Genomic DNA, 27874 nt, shown 5'->3' with positions numbered 1-27874 from the left:
TTACAATAACCCACTGCATGTCGTCTTGCCTGAGAGAGAGCTACCATGTTGTCAGTAAGGTTTCTAATTTTAGAGAACACCTCCCTCAGAGGTAGGCCAACTAAAATTGAGGAAAGGCAGACTGTAACAGAAGCAGAATCTGCCAGGGTGAGCTCTCTAGTTACAAAACTCAGCGGGAATTTCTGTGTCAGATTTTCACATGTCACATTACAACAAAAGAAGTCAGGCCAGAGAGAGAGGCAGTTGATCCTCTGATAATACAGATTGTTAAAGAAAGCTCGTCTTTGGAATGTAAATGTGTGTGGATAGCCTATAAATACTCTATATAATGATGCTATGTAAATATAAAGAGTGATGATAAATTAGCATATTTATTTGATCTTTTATGTAAACACAGTTTCCACTTTTTGTACTAATTTAAATTGGGGGGAGAGAGATTTAGATTTCACTCTAGCTTTTAACAAAAATCCAAGAGGATTACATCCCATTTGCAGCTTGTCTTTGGGATCAGACAGCAATTTGCTGCTGTGTGAGATGGCAAGTCTTGCTGCACTGCACATGTGGGCAGTGTATGAGAGGAAAGTTTGCTCACCTCTCCATCATAATCTGTTCTTCATCAAAGAGATCTATTTTCTGCCCCTTTTGTGCCTTTTCACTGGACTGCAAACTCTGACAAAGTGCCCGAGTCCGTGCTCTTTAATGATGATATACGAGAGTTATCCTGAGGATGTTGTCAGATCAGGGGATGTGCTGTGGGTGTAAACCTGGGTGGTGACACGCGGAGAGTAAATAAAAAATATGGTATTTTTCTGTAATCCGAATAGATTTTTTATCCTGTGATGGAGCGCTGCTCTCAAAATGCTGGAAAACAGCAGAAAAAAAATCTCAAGGTGCTTTAACTCTGCTAAATTGAACTTAACATTGAGTATTAACCATGTTTTCTTATGTGTTTACCTATAATTGGAGGTGTCGCGACTTAAGCCATTACCAGCAGAAGGTATAAAAACAGTTCAATAAACCGTTCAGCCATTTAGTAACAAGCAATGTGTCCTCATAAGTTCGGACTTTCAGGCAGCTGTATATGACAAATATCTGTGATAAATCCAAAATGCAGTGGGATGCCGTAGAGCAAATTTTCCACAAACTGATTTTTGGTGCATTTTCAGACATCTATGTGGCTGCAGTAATGAAGATTAATTCCCGAATCCTCAGATACACACACTCCTAAAAATGGCTTCCATTGTGTGCGAAATCTAGCTGTTGTTCAACTTGCATTGCTTTGACACACTGTGTTTTGCAACAGCCATTTCTCAAACTGACACAGAATAAAGAAGGGTTGCGGCCTCCTCCTGTTTAATTATAGTGCCCTGAGAAAAGCAGCAGATGCCAACAAAAGACATCAAAACAGCTATTTGCATGAAGAGAGTCTAATTTCAAAATGAGTCGAAAATCTATACTTTGGTGTGCTGATATTTTTGGCGTGTTGGATGTGGTAAATCCAAGAATTTTTTACAAGATATTCGACTCATATCAGTTGGTTATGCCTCCTCCTGCTGTATGATAACATGAGAAAAACATAGTTAACTTTGCAACAAAAAGGCTGCAGGCACTGAAATTGTACACAGTTTAATAAACAGTAAGAAACCATACTCTCTCTATTTCACACTTAGATACAATAACGTTACCTCTGCATTGCAGCTCATAATCATTTATTAAATATGTTGCTTAAGGCTGGTTAATTATTATTAAACATTATGGTATTGATTTAATTCTATATAGAAAACACTAGGTCATTTAATAACCTGAGGTAATGCTTTATGAAGCCTTTGCCAAACTTAAGGGAAAAGAACTGTTAAATAAGCATTTTAACAGCCTTCCAAAGTATCAGCACTAATTAAATTACATGATATTTATTTATTTCCTCGCTTGTTTATTTTGGCTGCAATCTTTGCTCCCCATCAAATGCATTTGAACTTTTTGTTTACCGCGTCCATACTGATGCTGTCAGCAGGCGGTCTGAGACAGTGTCTGCGATTAAATCCGATAAAAGTTTAATTTATTTTGACTACTGAATTGACAACTTTGATTCTGTAAAAAAACAACAATCTGTTCATTTTACATCTCTGCAGTTTGAGCAGGAAGGAATCTAATCACAACGCTTGTCAACATGATTATCAGTGCATCTTGGAAGACTTACTTTTTTTCTCCCTGTGCACTTTTTTCCTCCAAATAAACAGCAGCAATGTCGCAATTTAACAAATTTACTCCTACTGTTTTCTATCCTTGTCCTCCATAGGTCTAATTGCATTATTACTTAGACTTTTTTTTGAACTCTCACATGCAGTTTTCAAAAACCTGCGGTGTGTATTTGTGGTCGCAAAGTGTCATTATGTTTGCAACTGGTTTTCCTCATTAAAAAACTCGAACCAGACTATAGAGACTGTATAAGACTTGTGCTGCGCTCTGCTCTGTGCAGTCTGTCCACATAAAACAGCTTTTTAGGAGGTAAACTAATTAAAGTATTGTCACTTGGACCTCACATGTAATGGGATGTCAGAGGTGTCACATTCATTTCCTGCACTCAGTTCCCAACCAAAAGAAACCACAATCACCTTCTCAAAGAATATGAGGATAATTAATAATCTCACGACCACATCATCAACAAGTGTTTAATTTCACATCATGCATTAAAATCCTCTGAGTGGCTAATGTGCTAAAAGCTTTAAAAAAGAAACTAATTTAATCTGTTTCAAAGAATCTTAAGAACTAACCTGACCCACCCTCACTCATAAAGATCTCCTCATTTCATTAGGGAATAAAAAGGTTTACGCACTCTTCACGTAGTTCTAGGTGAAAAAAACATAAGGTTTTGTGATTGCTCATGCTACGGATTATTAACTTTATATTTCTACCCAACTGCCAAATTACTGTAGCTGATCTAGCCGATTTTTGCTTCCCCGAGCAATGCTGAAGCCTGACACTCCCTTTGTGCAGAAAAGCCTCCTGCAGGACCGTCAGTTCAAAGCAAGAAAAAATCAATGTCCTCTCACGGTGCCACATTATGTAAACCCCAGCCATCTGAAAACGATCAGAATCAATAACTGCAACATTTAGTGGTCATGCCTGGCATGTGGTGATGCCTTTCATACATACTTTGATATGGTATCTGTACAGTCCTGTGATTTCCTTTTACTTGTTTCTACTCCTGCACAGGCATATACACATAATGTTGCATTAACAAAATTAATTCACAAACTTACTATTACAAAGGAGTGTGCATTTATTATATGACAATAAAAATGTTGAAGCTTTAAGGAGCAATGTGTGGGATTTAGTGTCATCTAGTGTTGAGGATTCCAAATTGCAACCAGCTGAAACTTCTCCTATGTGCTAAGTGTGAACTCCTGGTTAGGATTCCTTCAGTGTTGATTGTTTAGGAGGTTATTACCAGGAGCCGAATTATCCTCAGAGGTCTCTTCCTCTCCAAAATGAATGAACCAAGTGATTAAAGGGAAATTTCGGTTTATTTCAACCCATCTCCTATCGTCCTAAATTTGTTTCAAGTCACTAGTGACATAGAAATAATAATTTGCATGTTAGCCGTTAGCCTAGATACAGCCGTAGCGTCAGACCTGTTAAAACTTAATTGAACGGGCATCCTTTCAAGTGCAAAGTTAGTCCACTAAACAAGCTTTTTCTCCACAACGACCACCTCATATCGTTAGGATAAATGTCAGAGAACATATAGAAAACGACATGTAAACGTGTTGTCTTACCTTACCGGTGTGGTGCCATGTTTGTTGTTTACCATTTAGCTAAGGCTGCAACCGGTCCCATTCCTTGCAACAGAGGCATTCCTCTTCTGTGGGCACTAGGGTACAGCATTCACAGGTAATGTTACACCACCAATCTCCAGAGCTAAAGCCTTCCAGCAGCCATTCCTCCTCTGTTGTCCTCTACCTGTTGTGCCTCTCTCTCTCTCCTCCTACATTCTTCAATTTCACGAAGCTCTTCGTCAGTGTATTCTGGCTTCTGGCTGGTATTCTTTTCTATATGTTCTCTGACATTTATCCTAACCATATGAGGCGTTTTTTTTTTTGAGAAAAAGCTTGTTTAGTGGACTAACTTTGCACTTGAATTGATGCCCGTTCAATTACGTTTTAACAGGTCTGACGCTACGGCTGTATCTAGGCTAACGGCTAACATGCTAACTATTATTTCTGGTAATTTCTGGTAAAAATGCTGAATAAAGTAGTTTCATGTCAACATCAGTGTTTTTCCTATGCTGTTTGGTTTGTCGCAGAGGGGCTGCTTACTACAGTGGCAGACACAAAAACGCAAATGGCCTTATCTAGAGCCAGTGTTTGGTTTGTCTGCTCTTAGCTACTGGAGAAACATCGCAGCGCAATGTGGCAGACTCAGCGGAAGAGGACCATCTCCCTTTATAGATGTAAAAGGCTCATTCTAAGGTAACAAAAACACAACGATTCTTCTTTTCAAGTGATTGTATACTAATGAAAACATACCTCATATGATGCATTTAATTTCTGCCAATTTATCCCCCTAAGTTCCCCACACTGGATCTTTAAAATGCTTTACTGAAAAGGATGTTTAAAGGAACATCTTAAGGGAACTGTAAAGCAGAGAAGATCTTGAAACTTTAACGATTGTAATAAATTACTCTTGATGCGTTGGACCACAGATAAGATAGAACTGCTATCAGCAAGTGCAGCCCTACCTGGTGATTACTGTAAAACATGAGAAAACTAATTCAGCCAGGGTATATCAAGTTATATAACTCCTTTGTGTTCACATAATAAGTTTTGTTTTAGAGCCTGGGAAAGTTGACACACAATTACCGCTGTAGTGGCTTTTCATGACATTGATGAAGCTGTTAGTAAAGGGCTGGGAAAGCCACAACAAGTCAAATCTTTCACTTCCATCACAGACTCTGGACTTCTTACCGAATGGAGCATGAAAGAAGTTTTTCAGATTGTCAAAAATAAAGTGAATAGGAAAACATAAGTGAAAAATACAGGTAACATAACAGTACAATGCTTGGATGTCTTTTTTTCCCCAGAGACATTTATGAAAACATGTTATTAAGAATATGCTAAGCTGTTCTCCGAGAGGTGATAATTTGCTCTCATAAGACTTTTATATGAAAGTACAGCAGTTGAACAGCTGCCTTTATCCGTCTGCAAAGGAAGAGACCTAGAATTTGAAGTGCACAACAGCAACAGCACATTGTAGACATTCACCTGCGAGGGATCCTGTTTAATGCTTGATATGTCCTTGATGGTTGCTCCATAAATAATTGCTTCACCACTGGATTAGTGGTGCAGAGCATCCCTTCCCTGAATAATTATTTACAGTATAAAGCAAATTCCCTTGAATATCTATGACCAACCACAAATTCCTGTGAGGAATATCAATGCTATGCCCGTTCATAAGTTCATCAAACCATCTATTGTATGTATTCTCAATCCGTGTTCACAGCAGCCCAGGGTGTTTTCTGCTGTTCATCAGAGGGGCTGTTTTCCCTATTGAGATAAGAAATTAAATCTGCAGGAGCTGAGGATGCTGGGTTTGCTGCAGGGTGGCGAAGCAGTAGCTCTGATAATGGAGCCGACTCCCATTGCGCAGGCTATGAGGCAAACAGCCGTGGCGCCAGCCCAACCCTGCCTATGCGCGGGGATAGCTAACAGTGTCACTCTGTAGAAGCTCCCTCTCACTCTCTCTCTGCATGTGAACATGTGGTTAAATCTGCATGTGACAGAGAGGGGAGGAAGAGAATGAGATGCTGAATATGTGGGAGGAAGAGGGAAGAAAATTGGTAAAACTGTAGGGTTTGCCTTTGTGTTTAATGGAGTGAGAATATGCATGCATGGTGAGTCAAACCTACTGACCCTGTGGAGAGAAAAAACAGTGATCGATAGACTCCGAGCTTCTCTCCCCTCTATGCCTTCGCCTCGTCACTTTCTGCTCATGTTCAGTCTGGATGGCTTATGCGTGGTAGTAGGCCTATATTATGTAAATGTGAAGAGGGTTTTAATTTCAATTTGGGAACTCACCAGAATATTGTGTCGCTTTGGATGCTCCTCACAGGGTTCACTTCAAAGCAGTCTGCAGAGAGAAATAAACGGTCACACCTTAATGTGCAAGCACAAATAACATTGGGGGCCATACGGCACCAGTTGTAATAGTGTCAGAATCATAAAAAGGTTCAATTTATAGTTCAATCTTTGATTTCATCCCAGACTCAATACAAATGATTTGATATTTCTGAAGCAGTGGAACAATCATTTTGTGCCCAGAGCCTCTCTGCCAGAGGGAATTTAAAAGAGGAGAAATTGAAGCAGAAATATCATTTTACCTGCCTCCTTCTTTAAAGATGATTTCCTGCTTTACACGCATAACTAATATTTGTCTTTAGCCTGCATAATAATTAACCTTGGATTATACACTGGAGCTTTTCCATTACCTTTTGGTTAGTTCTTGCTTTCATATGTATTTTTTTTGTGTGCAGCTATTAAATGCAATGAATGAATTCAATGAATACTGACTGCTGAGTCAGGAACATGTACCATCTGTAAGGTTTGTACTCTTTCCTTGTGCTGTCTAGTAAGTAATGGACCCTTGTGTAACGCTGTGTCATTATAAAGTGGATTATTAGACTGACACTAATAAAAAATCGTATGCATTTACCATACCAAGGTAAATAAAGCCAATAGACAGACAAGCCACCACAGCTCATTATGTTTAATTAGCCCCAACTTTTTAGTTCATTAGAGACAGCTGCACTGATCCTGCAGCTCTAAGTCTAAGTAAGAACCAACGTCTGCGGATAAATATTAACATTTACCGCTTTGAAGCTAAAAGGTCAAGGTGTTTAACAGGTTTTTACAAGTGGATGACTCGAAGTGGGGCGAGACCTACAGGCTTATTTGTCACAGGTCAACATCAGGGCAGGAAAATATACATTGCTGTATTTACATTCAATTTATATAGAAGTTTAGTCAAATCAAATACAGATATGCTGTCCATGTTCTTGTCATTTCTTGAAATGTCTATCCCTTGAAATATATCTAAAAAGGTTAATCATTTTTTGAGCATTTCTATTCTGTATTAAAATTCCTCTTTTGATTTTCTTTGATTAAAATATGTTATGATTAGTCATCCTGCATTGTAGTTTAGCTCGCTGTGATAATAGGTGCAGATTAACCACTCAAAATTGTTAGTAACTTTTAGAACAATGGGTCCTTGATTCTAGAAAACAGCTCTTTTTTCTAGCAATGACAATTAATTTTGCCCAATTAAATGCTAACTGTCAGGAGATTTTATTACTAGCTAGATAATTAAGCTCTATGAGTTGGCTGAAAACGCCACATTCTCTGGCTGACTTTATGATGTTTTCAGCTGACTCGTTTCAAAATAAGAAGGGGATCTGGAATATCTACTTAAAGGCTTCATTTATGATCTAATAAAAGATTAAAGCTTGATTGATTAATTTCTTGATTGACTGATTTTATTTGATAAATGTAAATTACAGTGTACAAATGCACATTAACAGGGGCGGAAATCCCGGGGGGGACAGGGGGGACATGACTCCCCCTTCAGTAAAGCTGTACCCCCTAGAATCATTTGAGACACAATTAATAGTTTTTGAACAATGCAGTAGTATTTATTAAAAGCACAATGTAAGCGGTGCTCATTATAATCGCGCAATAATGTGCTATTTAAATCTTAAAAGATTTAGTCCCCCCCCCTCCCATTCCTAGTAGTGGTATATCCCACACTCTTTCCAACGGGCGGGGCTGCTTGGCAGCAGCAGCAGCATGTGGCTGGAACCGCTGCCCACATCGCGCATCGCAGGGTAAGATGTTCACTCACACAGACACAGTTTAACTTACACAAGTTACAATACATCCCATTTATGTTACAACAAGCCACAGGCCCAGGCTGATAATATACATTGTCTGCAACATTTCTCCTGCATTGTTCAAAAGCCTACTCAATTATGAGTGCTGCTAAGCTAAAAGCTAATGATTAAGCTCAGAGTTTAGTGATAGAGAGGACAGGACAAGAGCAGTCAGTGGTGGAGCGGCTCGTAGCTAATGGGTACCTGTCTGTAGGCTCTCCACCTGACAGTGAGACAAACATGAGAGACGTGCAGTGTAACCGCGGTCATTACGCGCGGCTATTACGCACGGTTGTGGTGGCTTGTAGCTATGGGTACCTGTCTGTAGGCTCTCCACCTGACAGTGAGACAAACATGAGAGACGTGCAGTCTAACCGCGGTCATTACGCGCGGCTATTACGCACGGTTGTGGCGGCTCGTAGCTATGGGTACCTGTCTGTAGGCTCTCCACCTGACAGTGAGACAAACATGAGAGACGTGCAGTCTAACTGACGAGGAGCGGTCATTATGCGCGACTACTACGCATGGTTGTGAGGTGCGCAGCGGCAGATCTGACAGCACACTGTTTATAAACCAGTTTACCAGTTTAATTGCAGGAAATGTTTAGTTGTTAAGCCATTTCTCATAAGTATAGACATTCACTCTGCCTGTTGGAGAGATAGAGAGAAGATTAAAACATCAAATTGCGGTAAAAGATGCTGTATAAAAGACAGGCTACAACTTTTTTTCCTTGTCCCCCCCCGGAATTATTCTCTAAAATTTTACTGTTTATTGTCCCCCCCAACTATGAAATGGGATTTTTGCCCCTGCACATTAAGGACTAAAATTCATCAAGATATTGCAATAAGTCACATGATTTGTTTCCACTGGATTCCTGAAGTCTAGGCAAGGAGGCAGGCAGGGAAACGACATGACATGTATATGCTAATTATATCCCATTTTTCACTAATACACCTAATAAGAAATATAGAAAATATCAATATTATACAGCAATGAAAAACAATTAAAAAAAAATGAGAAACCAATCCTCACTATAGTTACTGACTTAGCATTCAGTTATTTAAAACTATTCAGAGAATCAGCAGGTCTAATGTTGTATGGAATGTTAGTCCACTCCTTCCCCCGTGTAAAGAAACGTGCTCTTCGTATTTTGCTTTTTATATTTGCCATAACCTGAGCCCTTGTATTCAGGCCATGAGAGTCCCAGATATACTGAAACATACCCAATAAAATAATTTGAACATTGACCTTGTAAAATCTTGTAGACCATAATATGTTTAACCTGTTTTCTTCAGGGAGCCAATTCAACTCTTTCAAATTGTTTCAAGGACGAATATGCGTTCTTGGACTGAGATGAAGGACGAGCCTTGTTAGTTTGTTCTGAGCTTTTCAAAGCTCATCTTTACTTCTTTTAGTTATACCACTGTATCAGGTTATGCCGGTATAGTCATAGTGGCATTGAACTAATAATGTAGCTGATAAACTTGTGGTTTTGTTATCAAGGAACATGGATATTTTTGCAGTATACTTTGCTTTTGGATAGACCTTTCCAATGACAGAGAGGGTCATAGCCTCACTAGCCATACAGAGTTCCAGTATATATCCAAGATTAGTATCACAACACTTTCCCAGTATCTTTGGTCCAGTATATATCCAAGATTAGTATCACAACACTTTCCCAGTATCTTTGGTCCGTTACATAGGTCTATTAATTCATACCTTGGTCAAAATAAAAAAGGCAAGGATAACTTGTTTTCATATAACCAACTGCTTACTCTTTGGAGCTTTTCACTAAACAATATTCTGTTTTTAAGCCCTACTCAGTTACTAAAAAAAAAACAACAACCCTGAATTATCCACAAATAAAAATAAAGTATATGAACAAGCTGCTGCCATGCCATCTATGTAAGATAAAAAAACAATAAAGGACCAATAATGCTTCCCTGAGGGACACCACGGGTGGTTTCTGGGCTCTGAGAGCATATCTTCTGCATCTAGCATTTGGGCTCAACCAGAAAACAATGACAGTATTTGTTTTAAGGCCTCCCTATTAAAACTTACCACATTTCATTTTTTACATCAACATGTAATTATTCACTGTGTTAAATGCTTTTTGTGGATTGAGCATTGTCATTCCACAGTATTTGCCACTGTCATTTTCCTTTTTAATGAAGTCAGTTAAATAAATCATGCAAGTCTCAGTTGAGTAGGGCTGTTTAAAACCTAAATGAAAATCATATAAAATGTTAAACAGGTTTACATATTAAAAAAACTGTTCATAAAAAACCTTTTTCCAGGATTTGACTTGTAGAACCAGGCCTATAATTACTCTGTTTAACCTTGCTGCCAGTTTTACATAAAACAGTAACTCTGGCCTTTTTAAATTCCTGGGGGACTTTTGATTGGGAAATTGAAAGATTTATTATGTGAGTGACATAGGGAGCAATAACCTCTGCAGCATCTCTCAGGAACTTAGCTGGGATGGCATCCAAGCCGGTGGCTTTGTTAGTATCCAAGTCCCTGAGCATTTTAGTGATTGTTGTGATTGTTATCTGGGTAAAGGAGAACTGCTCTTCCCTGCTCCCTTTAGACCCGTAATACTTTTTCACTTCAGGTTCGCCATAAATTCACGTCTAAAACAACAAGTCTATATCCTCACCAGCTGATGTGGACACAATAATAAATATCCATATTCCAATTGTCACAGTGGGGAAAAACAGTTGATGTGCTACACATAAACAAGGCTTTTTTATGTTAACATGTAACACTACAATCTTATGTAAGCTAAGTAAGGTAATGATGTGATCATTGACCTTAAAGGTCCAGTGTGTAGGATTTATGGAGATATACTGGCAGAAAAGGTATACAATATAACAAGTATGTATTCTTCGCTGTATAATTACCTGAAAATAAAAATCATTGTGTTTTCATTACCTTAGAATCAGCTGTTTATATCTACATAGGGAGCAGGTCCTTGTCTCAAGGCTGGCTATGTTGCACCACCATGTTTATACAGTTGCCCAAGACAGACTAGTCAAAACACTTGCTCTAGATAGAGCTATTTGCATTTTCACTTTGGCCACCCTAGTTAGCAGCACTGCGATGAAAGCACTGGGAAAACGCTGATTTTTTTTTTTATTGTAAAACTGTTCTATTCAATATTTTTACAGGTTTAAATCACAGACTCCATTTGTTTTAGAGAGAGAGACATCTGTGGATAATTTGGAGTACAGACTAGCTGATGCTGGGTTAGTGGCCCATCTCTGATGTGCCGAAAAACACTGAAGAAACACTGATTTGTAATGTCAAGCTGCTTTGTTCAGTGTCTTAGCAGTTTTAATCACCTGGTACTTGGGTTTTGGAGAGAGACATACCTCTGGGGATAATTCAGCTCATAGTAAAACCTCCTGAACAATGAACACTGAGGAAATTCTAACTGGCAGTTCACGCTTAGCACATGCAAGAAGTTTCAGCTGGTGTCAATCTGCAGTCCTGACTGCTAAATCCCCCTAAATCTTACACACTGTTCCCTTAAGCAACACTTAGGAACTATTGTAGGTACTAGGTTCATTAGTCAGTATATTAGACCAGATAAACACACATTTATTCATTTTACTTTTGCTCTTGTGTTTTTTTTTGTTCTGCAAAGACATTAAAACACACCATCCAAAGTATTTAAATGTGAAGTATCATTCATCCTTTAAAAACACTTTTTTTTTCCACTAAGTGTATTCCAGTGACCGACCTCTGAAAATCATGCTGCACTTAACTGCATTTATAGGTTTTACTTGTCTTATCTGGTGATTTTACCAGCCGACAGCACATAAATACTGTACATGAATATGAGCATCAGTTGCATAAAAAGACCAACTTTTAAACGTCTCCAGTGGAGTGTTGTCATTCACAGCTACGTCTGAGTGGCATCAGTCTCACATGCACACTAAACCAAAATCTGAACAAAACAGGTTATGAGTAAATAGGTTTCAGAGTACACAAATAAACTTAGGTTTCTCATTTAAACCGCTGCAGTACTGTATATAGGCTAAAAACAATTCAGGGGAGCCACAATTTGTTCCTCTCTCCCAAGTGCACAACTAAAGGCGTACATGGAGCTATCACAGTTAATTGAAGCTTTTGTAGATGAAGAAAAAGGGACCACTTCCCACCCTTTTTTTCCAGGAATAATGACAACAGAGGCATAGCTCTGATTCTCCTCTGTCAGATTTAATTGCCAAAGCAACAATCTTGATTAGGATCTCAACAGCCCCTTTTTTTATCAGCCAGCCCAGCCAAAGCAACACAGGGTGTTTGTCCAAGCAAGACATATTTACCAACCCCAACTCTCACTTCTACTAAGTGTAAACAGGGTGGGCCTTTCACAAAAGACCCTGACATTGAGAGCAACCTTCAAAGGTTGTTCAGTCGCACATCCATTACATCCAGAAGAGACATGCCTCTTTTTCTTCTTTGCTGTCTTCTTGGCAACTCACTTGCTACAAGAGCTCTCTTAACATGCAGGTGACATCCCAGACATTTAGCTTAATCTAAGATTTTTCTGGTGTTATTAAGGAATCAGTGATATATCATTCAGTGTGAGTATTTTGTCAAAATTTTAATACAACTGAAATCCTTTATTTCAAAATGCCATTACGTAAAGTCCAGCGGCCAGCTTTCCGATTGACCTAAGACAGTGATGTGAGAAGTACAATTTCACGCATGTCGCACTTCACTGAGACGTCCATCTTATGTTCATGTTCCCTGAAGCGTCCAACACTGAGGGATTGATTAAAACACAGCTGCACACACACATTCACACAGAAAATACCTCCGAAGCTTTTCCTGTCGCTTGAGCTGTAATCTTACATATTGTCGACTGCATGCTAACTGCCCTTCCATCTATTCATCAAACTCCCACACAGGCACATCAAACACGTCCGCTGCACGCACGTGGAATTCAACTGAGTGACACAGCCGATAGGTTTGTGAGAGGATTTTTCTCCTCCACATTTTAGTTACTGTTGTTGTTGTCTAATTAAAAACACTGGTACTGTGATTTGCGGCGGAAAAGGGAAAGGTTGCAGAGTGAAAAACAAAATCATTTTTGCTCCAAAACATCCTTCAATGATCAAATGTCATTAGGCTCATATACTGCCTCCAGCTGTATCTGCATTTGTGCTAATGCTACAGCATTATTAAAACAGATGACTTGCAGCTTTTAAAGCATAACTGGTATAATTAAAAACATACAGGGCTGCAACTAATGATTATTTTCATTATCAAAGAATCAGCCTGTTATTTCCTGATTAATAAGCTAATTGGTTTAGCTAGAAAATGTCCAATATTATCTCCCAGAGCCTACGGTTATATGTTCACATTATTTGTTATATCTGACCATCACTCCAAAATCCACATATATTCAGTTTATTATCAAATGTGGAAAACAGATGATCAAGAAAAGCATCAAATCCTCACATGTGAAAACCAGAAAATAACTTAATATTTTTGCTTGGAAAATTGACTTTAAAGGTTAATAAGTTAGGGGGGATTTAGTGGCATCTAGTGGTGAGGATTGCAGATTACAACCAGCTGAAACTTTTCCCGGTTAGAATTCCTGGTTCATGTTCAGGAGGTTTTTATTGAGAGCTGAATTATCCACAGAGGTGTCTTCCTCTCAAAAAACAAATGGACTCAGTGATTTATACCAGCTAAAACACTGAATAAAGCAGTTTCACGTTATGAATCAGTGATTCTCCAATACTGCTCATCGCAGATGGGCTTCTAACTATGGTGGATGACAGGAAAACGCAAGAATGCAAATGTCCCTATCTGGAGTCAGTGTTTGGTTTGTCCATTCAGGGCTATGGTAGAAACAAAGGGGGACATAGTGATCTCCATAAACAAGGACCTGCTCCCTATGTAGATATAAACAGCTCATTCAAAGGTAACAAAAAACCACAATGATTCTTATTACACTGAAGAAAACATGCTTATCATATTTCATTTCTGCCAATATTTCCCCCTAAGTGCTACACATTGAACCTTTAACAATTTATGAATAATCAATTAACCAACTAATAGATGTAGCTGTAAAACAATATCACAGCTTTAGAGTCACACATCTGTACTCATTCAGTCTGATATCTTAGACTGATGATTTATACATGATTGATGATTCGTTAGATACTAGAACTGCAGCTGTCAGGGTTGTGGTTTCCTTTTCCCTGTTTTTCTAAACCCAGTGTAGCAACCCAGCCTTCTCATTTGCAGCCACCCTCAAGGACAAATAGCTATTTGCTCAGTGTTTCAGGACCTCGGAGCTTCAGCACGCAGGGCGAGGCAGGCGTTTGGATAACTGCAAACTTGGGTTATGTCTCCACATGACAAAATGGATGTTTCAGTTGACAGTTTTTTTTCCCCACTGACTTCACAGCGCTTTCGCAGGTTGCCATTGAACAGAAAAACAAAAACGGCTTCAGAGTGGAACATGCTATTCCCTCTATTTTGTAGTACCTGTTAGTCTTTGGCGTGTGACTAGAGGCCAGTGGTGTCCATAGAAACATTATCACCTCTCAGTCGAAACACCCTCTAGAATTGTTAATGAAGAGTGAAAAAGAACCTGCTACAGGGCCTTTCTATTGCAGTGTCTAAGCCATGTGTGAAAATGCTCGGCACACGGCACATCCACTCCTCTATTACTCTGCCTGACTTACCACAAGGCTAAAATAAACATTTTGAGGCCAGGACCCACATTACTACTATAAAACCCTCAATAAAAAGCAAATAAAGAAAAACATATTTGATCTGAGGCCATGGTGAACTTAACCAGTTGAATTATATCTGATAAATAGTGGTGAAAGGGGAATGGAGTGTGAGTAAGGTCTGGTGATTCTACTTCTCTCCTGAAGGGATTAGTGTGGAATACAAAACGAGGAGTGACATGATGAGGAAGGAAAGGATGCGAGAAATACCTGCTCTAATACACTGCGTGCTTAACTGATGGCTTTTTAAGCATGTTGTGATTTTCATCCGAGCCATGTACTGCTGCCTCTGCTGAGTGTGATTTAACAGACAGCATATGGTTCTTTTAGACTGCCCACACAGTTGGCACACTGACCATTACCAGTACCTCCAGGGCGGCCAATGTGACCTCCAGAGATGAGAGAGCTCCAGACAAAGGCAACAACCCAAGGCAAAGTGGAGGCCTGTACTGTGGGCTGCACTGCAGAGAGCTGGAACACATGAGTACACAGAGATAATGGCGGTGGCGGCGGTGTGAAAACGATGAGGAAAAAATTGTGCTGATGTTTTACCATAATATTTACCATGACTGGGATGTTGTGACTCCTTTGTTAGGAGGGAAATATTGTCATGGTGCAGACAGTGGCCATGCTGACACTGAGCAATGATACAAGGTGCCTGAGAGAATCACATCAAATAATATACGCTCTGATAATTGCTCTGGTTATGCAGCTATCTTTAATAAAAAGAATTTAAAAAAAAACAGCTACATTTGCAAGTCTGTGTCATCCTAAACCATGTCCCACATATATAAGTCAGTGAACCAAGGGGAACATGTTAATTGAATAATGCACTTAGTCATCTCATATGAATAATTATGCAATAAGCACAACGCAAAGTTGTGCACCACTGGCCACAGAGGTCAGCAGGGTTACTAGGGCCTTCAACATGCAGACTACCAGCATGCAAGGGATCAGAGTTTCCCTCCTTTCTTGATGAGTCAGGGAGGATCGTCTCTGTTGCTCATGATCTGATGCTCTGGTAGTAAGCTCTTTCCCCTCCCCTTTCCCCCTTGTGAGCCGAAGCCTCTGATGATGTCCGTACTGCTATTTATACACTTAGCCATGCTCAGCACATTTACCAGTACCACATAAATAATCAGTAGGTATGAGAGATAGTGTGCAGGAGGGCTGGGTTTGCTTTAACACAGCAATGTCTAGGCTTTCTACTTTCACAAAGCAATGTACAGCGTTCTCAGTGTCACAGTTCTGACTCCATCTCCATTGTCACCTGTCATGATTTCTGAGGTAAATACATCATTAACAGGCTGCTACTGAATATATTTACCACTAAAAAAAGGTGCATTTCGTTTTGCTGCTCTCGGCTGATTACTAAAAATAAAGTGTTTCCACATGCAGGGTACGGTAGTGGCTGGTAATAGCAAATAAAAATATTTATGGTGTGAATTCTGAACTAACAAGGTGATACATACATACATACATACATGCCTGCACACAACTAGAAGTGAATGGTGTCAAGAGAATAAGCAGCACTACGCACCCTAAAGTCACAACATAGCCAGTAAGTTAGAGAAATTGAAAACCATATCAAAAGAGCATTTACATTAAAGATAGCTTGTCTTTGAAATGCTTGCTCGAGTGTGTAATTGTCGACAAGGACAAGGGACCAGTAACATCACTGGGGTTTGCCTGCAGACCGCCCACTCTGTAAACAAGGTTATAGCCCAACAAACCCACGTTGCACTTGTGTGCCTGCATCTTGGAGACTGTTGCTGACTTTGGTTGGTGCTGGACAGCATTTATTGCCAGTAGGGATGTCAGTTTTGGTTTATTTTGCTTTAGACAGCCTGACTACCATTAACTGGTATGTTTTTAAAGACAAAAACACAAAATGACATGAAATACAAGAGGCCAGTGTTGGGCTGGTTATTCTAAAAATATAATGCATTACTCATTACTTTTTCACAAGTAATGTTTTTCTTCACATATTACTCCCTGCCAAAAGTAATTTCTGACACTACTCGTTACATTGCTTTTCAATTACACCCAACAATAGCGGTAATAGCGTACCTCCTCAAAATTCAGTCTTGTTATGTGCAGCTCTGCGTGTACATCAGGGTAACAGACAGGAAGTGTAGCTAAGATGAGATTGCTTGCAAATGTTTTTGTTTTTTGTTTTTCTGTCTTCTGATACCTGTGACTGCTATTTTCCCAAGGCTCTGTCTGAAAGATGGAGTGTCACTCACCGAGGAACATTTCACCCACTACATATCCAGTCACAAGCTTCATTGGAGACTTTGCAGCCTGCAGCTGCCCACCATTAAAATCCAGTTTGGTTGTTTAGCCACTGTAGGGCTACAGCCAACCTCCGTGACTGAGGAGGGCTAATCTTTGGTGGGGTGTATTTCCTGGTGCTGTCGGTTATAGTAGCTGAGGTGTTTAAGACTGGAGGTTTGAGGACGTTTTTCAAAGTGGAAAGAGTTTTAGCACCACTACCTGCAGCAACAGTGTTCTTGTCATCTTTCCTTCCAACAAAATCAAAGTAATGGGAATATTTTGAGCCACTTAAGGTAAGCGTTTCCATCCACCAAACTAGCTTGCTGCATTGTGAGGTGCAAGCACAGCGTGACAATTATGAAAATGAATCCACCAATTTGATTGTTGTACTTCAAGTCATTAGTGGGGTGATGACAAAATAACATTGTGACAAGTTACTTGGTTTTGGGGTAACTGTTGCCTCCCAACACTGGAGGAGGACCATTGACTCGGTGAGCTTTTGCATGGCATTTCAAAGGACTATCTATTTAGAGATGGTGAAATTAAAATGTTTTGTTATGTAAATGTTTTGCCTTTCATTTTATTTTCTGCTTTCTTGCTGACAGACAGCTGACTAGCTGTGTTAACACGCAGAAACATAGTTAGAAAACGTTAGCCCTGGCTGCTCTGCACTGCAAACTACCCAGGTCAGGTGGGAGCTAGCTAGTGCACCACTCACTTGGCAACTACTGCTAGATTTGGTGATTGCCGCTCATAGCGCTGTCCTTGTGGCGTGACAGTGTAGTTGCGGAAACATGATAGCCACCCATGGATCTCCCCCCAGGTAACTCCGGCGTGCAGGTGGGTTCATTTTGAGCCATGTGTGCACAATGTTTCTATAGCAACACTGATGGGTCAGGATGGTGTTACAAGTGGCCACTGCTGAATGAGCAACACCACTAACTAACGATAGCTCCCAGCAGACCTGTGTGGTAGGCAGTGCAGTAAACCAAAGAATAGCAAAATTAACGGATCCAAAATACTCTTGGCGGCACCATTTAACAGTTAACTGTTCACTTACTTAACTGTAGGTTTTTCAAAGCGTGGTAATCAAACATGGTTTTGTGATAATTCAAATTTAAGATGGTAATACTAACCATCAGTTTACAACAGTTTATCATTAAACCAGGAATCATTCACAGAGAAGTAAATAGAGTGTGCCCTAATAATGTGTTCATGTTCCCAGAGTGTCATCTCAACCTGAAAATGATCTACTGACATTATTGATACTAAAAACAATCCTTTGTATTGGTAGCATTGATACTTGCTCAATACTGGAAATGATGTACTGTAGGGCTTTAGTAAGGTGAAACTGGTTGCAAATTTAAGCTTAACTGCAAACAAACGTCCAACAAATCTCATGCAATGTTGGCCTTCCAAGAGAAATTTCCAATTCTGGTATACAGACCCACTTTACACATTTTCTTGCACCAGAATTAGATTGAGCTTCAGGTCCCTAAAAACTGCATAATCCCTTTCCTTGTTTAGGTTTTTGATCATGTTTACACTCAGTTCCACAAAAAAAGGATGAAGAAATATACAGTATCATCAGCACGCAGGGTTGGAATAAGCTCTTGTAATGGCAGATCATGTCAGCTGCGTTCATCCCCTTTAAAAGCAGCAGACTGTTTCCTAATGGGCTGCGAGGAGAATCCAGTCTGGCTTCTCCTTTGAGTAAACTGTTTCTGTGCAGGAGGTGCCAAGGCCCAAAGCAAAAATATACAGCAACCCAAATACGATTATACAGCACTCCAAATATTCTTCCAAGGGTACATCATGTCCCTGTTTAAATTTAATTTGTGTTTTAGGAGGCACTAAAGTTCTCCATTCTTTCCATGGAGATGTGCATATAGTTAATTATCAAACAACAAAATCTGTGCTATTAGGTTATAAATACAGTAATGACAATAAAATGTGTCTCCATTATTTTGTTTGTTGCCAGACTTAATAAGGTATTCAATTAATCACGCACACATCACACATGGATATGATTACATATGTTGCCACTGGAGATCAGAACATCATATTTGGAGTCCGTGTGTTATCTTACCAACTGGATCACAACAAAAACAATAACAACACACAATAACAGAAATATGCAGACACATTACTTTTGCCAGATGTATAGAGCTGTGTGTACATGTGGTGCTGTTTTATAGATCTGAATTACTGTGGATTGTGGCGCTCCATTCATAGATCTGGCGCCCTGTGTTCAGAAAAGCACAGAAATGTGTGTACTGTTTGGTAGAGCTGTGATTCAGTTCATTTATTAATGGACCCACACTGATTTAAATAACTGATTTCTTTTAATTCTAAAAAATGGAGCACAGCCTTTAAGTTAGTGACTCCACTTGGAACATAAGTATCATTCCTGCCGATGGCTTATGGCTTATTTGAGGGAGCTGAAAGGGAAACTCCTCCTACATGTAATTTTGCATGACATTATGGCAAAAGTAAACCATTAATTAAACCTATTAATACAACATATTAGAGCTGTATAGAATATCATCTGCTCAAATTTGAAGCTCCTATTAAGGTTTTTGAGCGAAGCTTAAAAAAATCCTCAAACAAAATCCTGTTTACATAAAGTGAGTTTTTAAAATGAATGAAAATCTTTTATTAAACTAACTTTCTTTGATAAATAAATGTATTTTATAGAAGCTGCCTCCTTATCAAAGCTGCGTGACTGTGGTTTTTTTTTTTTTTTTTTGGATTGCAGTAGAAATGTTGTTTTTGAAAGGCTTAACGCCAACAAATATGGATTGAAGGAGAATATTTCATTATTTTAAAAAATGTTGTGAATTTTTGAAATGATTCAACTGATCTTTCTTTCAATAAAGTTAGATTTTTTGACCTTACGATGCTCTTGAGTTATTGGACATACAAAAAATTAAAAAAAAGGGGTCGAAGCTTTGAAGTATTTGATCCAGCCCTACAGCATATATGTAATATGATTACATCAAACTTCAGATGAACATCTTAAATTAATTTTAGATGTTAATTTTAATGTACTTGATGACAAATATATATAGATGCAAAAGGAGGGAAAAGTAAAAATTCATGAAGGTTTTTGTGTGTGTGATTTTGGAGATGAGTCGGTGCCTTTGCCAACTAAATCCATGAAAAATTCCCCTGGCTCTTGCTTTTGAATTTTGAGGTGGTCTGAGGAAATGCATCATCAATTTTATGCCAACATGGGTAACAAAATGCTGCAACCTATAATCTGCATAAACACAACCTCAGCCTTCACGGGACACCTTTTAAAAGAGTTTTTTCATCAAGTCTACTTGGCACCACTGAGTCAAAACAGCTGCTTGGGGAAATCATCGTGCTTTCATCTACTTCGGCGCAATCGAGCCTGAGCTGAGCCACAAAAGTACCGCAATGGACACAAGCACAAAGGTTTACCTCGCACTGCGCTGCTAGCATTTACACCTGCAATGAAACAGCAGCATGTCTTTTGTTACTGACAAGATTTCAATGCATAAAGAAACAAAAAGGGAGGCCAAGGCTATGGCTTCCCCGAGCAGGTAGCTGCCAGGCAGACATGATAAAGAAAATTCACATATTAAACCCTGCTACATAGGCACAGCCAGTCATTGCACTGATCAAACTCACCATTTAATGTTAGACATACCCACTGAATTTTAAAAAAAAAAGACTACATAAGTAAAGAAGTCTGATGAGAGATACTTACAGCACCGTCAGGGTTGAAAATGGGAAGTGAAAAGATTTGCTTTTAAGTGCACTACAGAGGCAGAGTTAAAGGTATTTTGAGGATCATTGTAAACCCAAATGTGTCACTTGTGGGCCGACATCTTATTCCAACCTATCTAATGATGTGAATGATGATGTAATACAGTTTTCAAAATAGACCAAACATAGCAAACCATGTTCAAATAGCAAATTATTATCAAAAAGCGGGGCACCGGTGGCTTATGCTGAAGCATGAGGGCATTCGAGGTAGGTGTCCTGTATTATAACTTGATTTTAATTTCTCTGTCAGTGCCAATTTGGGCCAACATGGTGGAGAATACAACAACCACATTTTAATTGCAGGCCATAAAATCATAGGAAAAATTATTTAAATCTACAGTAGCTCATTTGATTCAAATTGAAACTGAAATGACTGTTTGTATGTTTACTGCTTCAGTTTAAACGAGTGTTGGCAAAAATATTGACTTATCCATACATATCAATTCTGGATTTTTGAAATGGCTTCAATACTCATTTTCTGCAGTAATGATACACTGGCTCCAGCTGTGCTTTCTCGCTCTCTCTTACTGTTAATGTTTACAAAAATCAGTTTTCTCTGATACTAAGCAAGGAAAGCCACCATTTTCATGTTAAGGCATTCATTCATTCATTAATATTCCGTAACCCCTTAACCTGTTTGGGGACACACAGGGGCTGGAGCCTATCCAAGCTGACACTGGGCGAGAGGCGGTATACATCCTGGACAGGTCACCAGACTATCACAGGGCTGAAACATAGAGACAGACAACCATTCATGCTCACAATCACACCTACAGTAAATCTGACACCAAGTAACCCTTGCATGTGTTTGGACAGTGGGAGGAAGCCGGAGTACCCACAGAAAACCCACGCTGACACGGAGAGAACATGCAAACTCCACATAGAAGGGCCCCCTCACCCTGGGGTTTAAACCGCCTTGCTGTGAGGTGACAATGCTAACCACCACACCACCGTGCCACCATGTTCAGTTCCTAGTGATATTTATCTTTTAATTAAAATGTTATGCCCTTAATGTTAATTTCCTGTGGTAATGAAAATGGTATTGAATATCTATATTTTTCAAAGTACTGTAACACAGTTTGAAATTACAGTATCATGACAAGACTAGTTAAGAGTCATTTAAAACTCAATAATGTAAGTTGAATTCGTGATTTTTGAATTGAGCACCACTCCACTGATCAGTTTTTACCCCAGATATACTGGTATGGGATTAAGCATTAAAAAAGGATGGGTAAACATACATGGAGCCCACATTCAAACAATCCATGATCTACTCGTATCACATCCAAGAATTTAAAACCTTCAACTGATCAATGAAATCTATAGAAATGTCCAGATTCTAGTCTATAACAAGGTAAGATAAGGTAAGATGAGATTCGATGAAACTTTAATGAGTTCCATGAAGAAACTGGGCTGCTGCCGCAGCAAATATTGATGGGATGTAATGAGAGCATCCTGAAATATGTTGCATTCAACACTAAATACCATGTCCAATATGTTAAGAGCAGGATTTCAAATGCTTGGCAGTGCAAAAAGGAAGTGAATACAATGCCATTTTCAACATTTAGCAACATCTGAATGTGTAACGTCAACACTGTGCCTGAAGACACTTGCTTTGAAAAGCATTGTGTTCATAGCTCCCTCAGACAGTCATGGTTAGCTGGACTTGGACAGCCATGCTTAGTCACACTGACAAAGCGGTGCTTCCACAAAACACCAGAAAAGCCCTGTTATGATCCACAGTTACAGTCTCATTTGAACTCCAAATGTGCACAGCGCCATTGTTTGTTTAGCCCCAGAGATGTGCTCGAGTGTTAGCTTTGTGTGTCCAGTTATTTACTTCAATATCTGCAGGCTCCATAAATGCCACAACGTTGGGGTGCAAAGAATAAAACGCTGCCTGGAATCCTCTTGATGATATTTTATTAGACAGGACAGCATTTCACCAATGGTTTAAATATGTTTTGTCATCATACTGTCAGTGGATCTACAGTAACATTTATATCACTGCAGTGGCTAATAATAGCAACCTGCCAGCTACCACTGCAAACGCTGTGATTGGAAACAGCAGTAAGCCTGCAAAACTGTTGTATCCTATCCATTTATGTCAGCGTATTGATATCCTCGCTAATATTGAAAGGGATTATGTGACTTAAGTCTGCATGTTTTGCATGCCTGAAGAAGTGTTCTACTTGGATGAAGGCTGATCTTGCCGTGCCAGTCAGCTCTGTCTGAATACTGACTTCCTCCTTCGCAGATAATCCCATGAAAAAGACAACTCTTTAATGCCTAACATCCTTAACGCAGCTCTCTCAATTCCATGAATCAGAATTAGCCACCATAGACGCCCAATCCATTTTGTGCCTCACCGTGGACCTTTTCCACATGTCACTGAAGATGTGCCATGAACATGAATCAGGTTCAAAGTAATTGGGATAAAAACACATCACTGATAAGGGATGTGTTGGTGAATATGATGGGCATATAGTACAAGGCACACCGAGGCCCTGTTTGTTGCTGTTACCAAATTAAAACATCTAAAATTCTCTCCTCTCTACTGTATGGGTGTGTTATGCAATCTAATTTATTTGCTATTCATCGATTCATTCATGTTGGATTCAATACAGATGCAGCTCAAGCCTCTCTTGGTCTTCACCGCAAAAAAAAAAAAAGCTGCAGATTTCCATTAAGATAAATTGGAAAATGCTCTGGTAGAAAGGCCACGAGAGCTCCCTGTTTACTGCAGGGATTCATAAAAAGATAATAACTGATTTGTTTTTTGACAGTAATCCTGTTTCTTTGGCACTGCGTGTATAAACAGACCTCCTGCCACACGTACGTCGATCTGTCTTTGTGAATTTTTAACAGATTTTAACCCTTTCAAATTCTCCAATGTTGCAACAGGATTTTGTGGTGAGCAAAAATCACACGTCTCCCATTATATCTTAAGTCCTTCATAAAATGTAAAGCTGGGTCCAGTTCAGAGCATCTGTGCCTGATAAAGAGGCTGCTGAAGGAGAGGAAAAGAAACATGAGCATGCGTCTGCATGAGTAAATGATATTACTGGCCAAATGCTGTCAGCACCATCCAGCAGATTCTGAAGAGGTGCAGAGAAAAGGCAGAGAGGCCACAATGAAATGGGACTGCAGTCACACAGACTATTTGCAAAGAAATTGCTAAAAAATGTCAATCAAAGCGTTACGCCCTCGAGTGCAGGTGATGTCTGCTCATCTGCACAGAGGGCTCACTTAAACAGGAGAAGAGACAGTGTAAATTATATACAGTGCCTTCATACCACTTTGTAATTAATCCCGTTTATAAAGTGGCAATTAATGGGTTTTTTAATGGATAATGAATCATTTACTGATGCTTTATAGATCGGTATAAGCCTTTACTGGCATAACAGGTTGTCACAATTCCTTTATTACCATTATTAACATTCAAAACTGCAGAGGAGATGGAATAATGTAAAACACCTTCATCAAAAACTTGTTAACATTTATGGTGAGTTATTGTAGAGGCAGATAATGTATTGTTCTATATCAAATGTGAAAATAATGTCAGTTGCAAAAGGTCTTAGAAACAGCTGATCAGATGTCAGTTTCTGCAATAGGAAGAACTCTGTATAAGGAGTTGTTTTTGAGTTGGTAAACTTTGGAAATCAAACAAGAGAACAGAACATTTAGGTTTGGATAACCTGACTGGTGGGACAGTTAGGTCTTATGCCCAGACCTGTTTGCACATGGACGCACATACACACACATGCACACTCAAATAGTATAAAGGCATTTGGAAGTTGGATAAGCGGGGCTGTCTTAGCTGTTTCTGCTATGTCCTTGTGTTGTTGAGTTATATTCTGCAATTAAAGTAATCCCACTGGCTGTAACTTCTCTCCGTGGTTCTCCGAGTCTCCTCATTTCAGTGTTTGCTGAAGTTGAGCAATTTTCCTTACATTATAAACTGTTGCTGATGTCATATTACAAAGTGAGAAACACCCATGCCCCTGTATCAACAACTTCTTTAACATGAGTAACAGAATTGATCTTTTATTACCTTTTTTATTAATGAGTTACATTAATCACCCTGGCAACCCTAAAGTTGCTCTTATTGATGGTTGATAATTGATCCATCAAGCATGAGTAAGTGATTTATTAACCACCAACAGAGCCATTAAGTACAACTTTACAAAACCTTTATAATAAATGGTACTTTATGAGAAGGTGGTCACTTATTTAATTACATCAAAGGGTATTTTTATGCTCAGGAACAGTAAGCGCTGTAAATTAGTGAATGCAAGTGCAAAAAAATGAACAGACAACCACAACAGAAATAGTAAAACACTAACAATATATTATATATATTTTTAAATATCTCACAAAGGGTATAAGATCATGTAAAGACATAAAACAATAAGGAGTCTTCCTTTAAATGCAGGATATTACCTGTTAAATCAGGTGTACATTTTTAAAATGACGTTAAAAGTTGGTTTGATTTCAAATCCAAACTGACCTCTTAACATGTGAACACTTGACTGCATCACATCTACATAATGTATTCCATACAGTCCTGTGCTGAAAGGCTTATAGTAAGCCATGATTGAACTGTGCATTCTCTATGCTTAACCAAAAGATACTCCCATCTGCATTTTGAATAATAAAGGAATCTTAACAACGCCTTTAGAGTGCTGTACTTTGTACCCTTTTGAAAGCAGCTGCTATGTTAAATGTATATTTCACATTACCATATACTGTGCTGTACATGCTGTGCCCCTTCCTTGGTTTTCTACCCTGTCCATATGGCTGGGTTTTGTTTAACAAATTACAATACCAGTGCCGATGCTAGGAAACTTGAAGTGATACCAATACCATGACAGTACTTTATTTGATACCTGTTTTACCTTTTTTTTTTTTTTAAATCTACGTCATTTGATACCCATCATGTGAATAGAAGCATTCAGTTGTATAAAATGCCACCAGATGCCACAGGCGTGTGGTATCGCCATACTTTGGAACGTTTGGTGGCTCTCCGCACGCTGACTGCCAGCTCTGTCAAATATACCATGCTCTACTTCACCACACCGCAGACTGTATGGGTTGTAGCCGCTGCGGCAGTGGGTCAATCACATCGCATTACATCAAAGAACACTTGCGGCAAGTAGCTGCGAGCAAAACCAGACAAATAGGCACAATTTTTTTTTTTTTTTTTTTTTTAGATCTGGATGCAAAAATCAAAGATGGAGGAGTTTGGATATGACTTGGTACTGAGTAACTTGATCACATGCATAAAAATGTTGTGAAACACTTTATTTTCCTCATACTGTCTGTGCTGGAACACCTGTATTCACCTTGTGTCTGAAACGCTCTGTTAAAGCACCTGTCTCTTTAAGCACCCCTCCTGAAAAAGCCTAGTCTGCTCTGACTGATCAACGATACCAGATCTTTTGTATCTCGGCATTTCTGCACCATCACTGCAGACAGGGAAATGACCGCAACAGAGTATAGTGGCTCTTTCTTCCGTGAAAAATCACCAATAAAAGCTTCTAAACCAAAATCTTCACAACTGGAAGATCCATGAGTAAAAATTCACAACAACTAAGACTACATGTTTCCCTGATGTTAGCATGAGCTAACATAAAGCAGTGGAGGCTATATATGTAAAGCCTTGCATTTGCGTGCCTGGAGCAGATGATTATATAAAGAAATCTGTCACAAGCTGACATCAGCTTGTCTCCAGCGGACAAAAAAAGTTGGAAACAGTGTTCAGAACAGACAGGTTTTTGCTCACAGGGATTACTTCTACATTCATTTACCTCATTATTTGGCGATGTTTAAAATGGACATCTGACACTGTAACATATATTCATTCATTTTCTGTTATCAGTTATCCTGTTACAGGTCGCAGGGGGCTGGAACCTATCCCAGCTGACACTGAGCAAGAGGCAGGGTACACCCAGTACAGGTCACCAGACTATCGCAGGGCTGACACATAGAGACAGACAACCATTCACACCTACAGCCAATTTAGAGTCACGAATTAACCTGCATGTCTTTGGACTGTGGGAGGAAGCCGGAGTACCCAGAGAAAACCCACGCTGCCATGGGGAGAACATGCAAACTCCATACAGAAGGTCTCCCACACCCCAGCGTTCAAACCCCACGTCTTTGGTTCGAACCAGAAATCCTCTTGCTGTGAGGCAACAATGCTAACCACTGCACCACTGTGCCACCTGTAACACATATATACAGTACAGGCCAAAAGTTTGGACACACCTTCTCATTCAATGCGTTTTCTTTATTTTCATGACTATTTACATTGTAGATTCTCACTGAAGGCATCAAAACTATGAATGAACACATGTGGAGTTATGTACTTAACAAAAAAAGGTGAAATAACTGAAAACATGTTTTATATTCTAGTTTCTTCAAAATAGCCACCCTTTGCTCTGATTACTGCTTTGCACACTCTTGGCATTCTCTCAATGAGCTTCAAGAGGTAGTCACCTGAAATGGTTTCCACTTCACAGGTGTGCCTTATCAGGGTTAATTAGTGGAATTTCTTGCTTTATCAATGGGGTTGGGACCATCAGTTGTGTTGTGCAGAAGTCAGGTTAATACACAGCCGACAGCCCTATTGGACAACTGTTAAAATTCATATTATGGCAAGAACCAATCAGCTAACTAAAGAAAAACGAGTGGCCATCATTACTTTAAGAAATGAAGGTCAGTCAGTCCGGAAAATTGCAAAAACTTTAAATGCGTCCCCAAGTGGAGTCGCAAAAACCATCAAGCGCTACAACGAAACTGGCACACATGAGGACCGACCCAGGAAAGGAAGACCAAGAGTCACCTCTGCTTCTGAGGATAAGTTCATCCGAGTCACCAGCCTCAGAAATCGCAAGTTAACAGCAGCTCAGATCAGAGACCAGATGAATGCCACACAGAGTTCTAGCAGCAGACCCATCTCTAGAACAACTGTTAAGAGGAGACTGCGCCAATCAGGCCTTCATGGTCAAATAGCTGCTAGGAAACCACTGCTAAGGAGAGGCAACAAGCAGAAGAGATTTGTTTGGGCCAAGAAACACAAGGAATGGACATTAGACCAGTGGAAATCTGTGCTTTGGTC

At 39.4% G+C, this 27874-nt stretch overlaps 1 protein-coding gene across 3 annotated transcripts in view; it reads right to left on the bottom strand.

Annotated features, from left to right (window-relative positions):
- lrfn1 (leucine rich repeat and fibronectin type III domain containing 1) overlaps positions 1 to 27874 on the bottom strand; it is a 153981-nt gene that overhangs the window by 63065 nt on the left and 63042 nt on the right. For 2 of the 3 annotated variants that reach the window (XM_078167013.1, XM_033632219.2), the window contains exon 2: positions 6075 to 6126. The exons of the other annotated variant lie outside the window; for it this stretch is intronic. The gene's annotated coding sequence lies outside the window, so the exon portion shown is untranslated. The remainder of the gene's footprint in view (positions 1 to 6074; positions 6127 to 27874) is intronic. 3 annotated transcript variants of the gene reach the window in all.

The sequence above is a fragment of the Epinephelus lanceolatus genome, chromosome 4 (assembly GCF_041903045.1).
Source record: "Epinephelus lanceolatus isolate andai-2023 chromosome 4, ASM4190304v1, whole genome shotgun sequence".
NCBI lineage: Eukaryota > Metazoa > Chordata > Actinopteri > Perciformes > Serranidae > Epinephelus > Epinephelus lanceolatus.
Note: the sequence above shows the minus strand (reverse complement) of the source record. Positions and strands in the feature narration are given on the sequence as shown.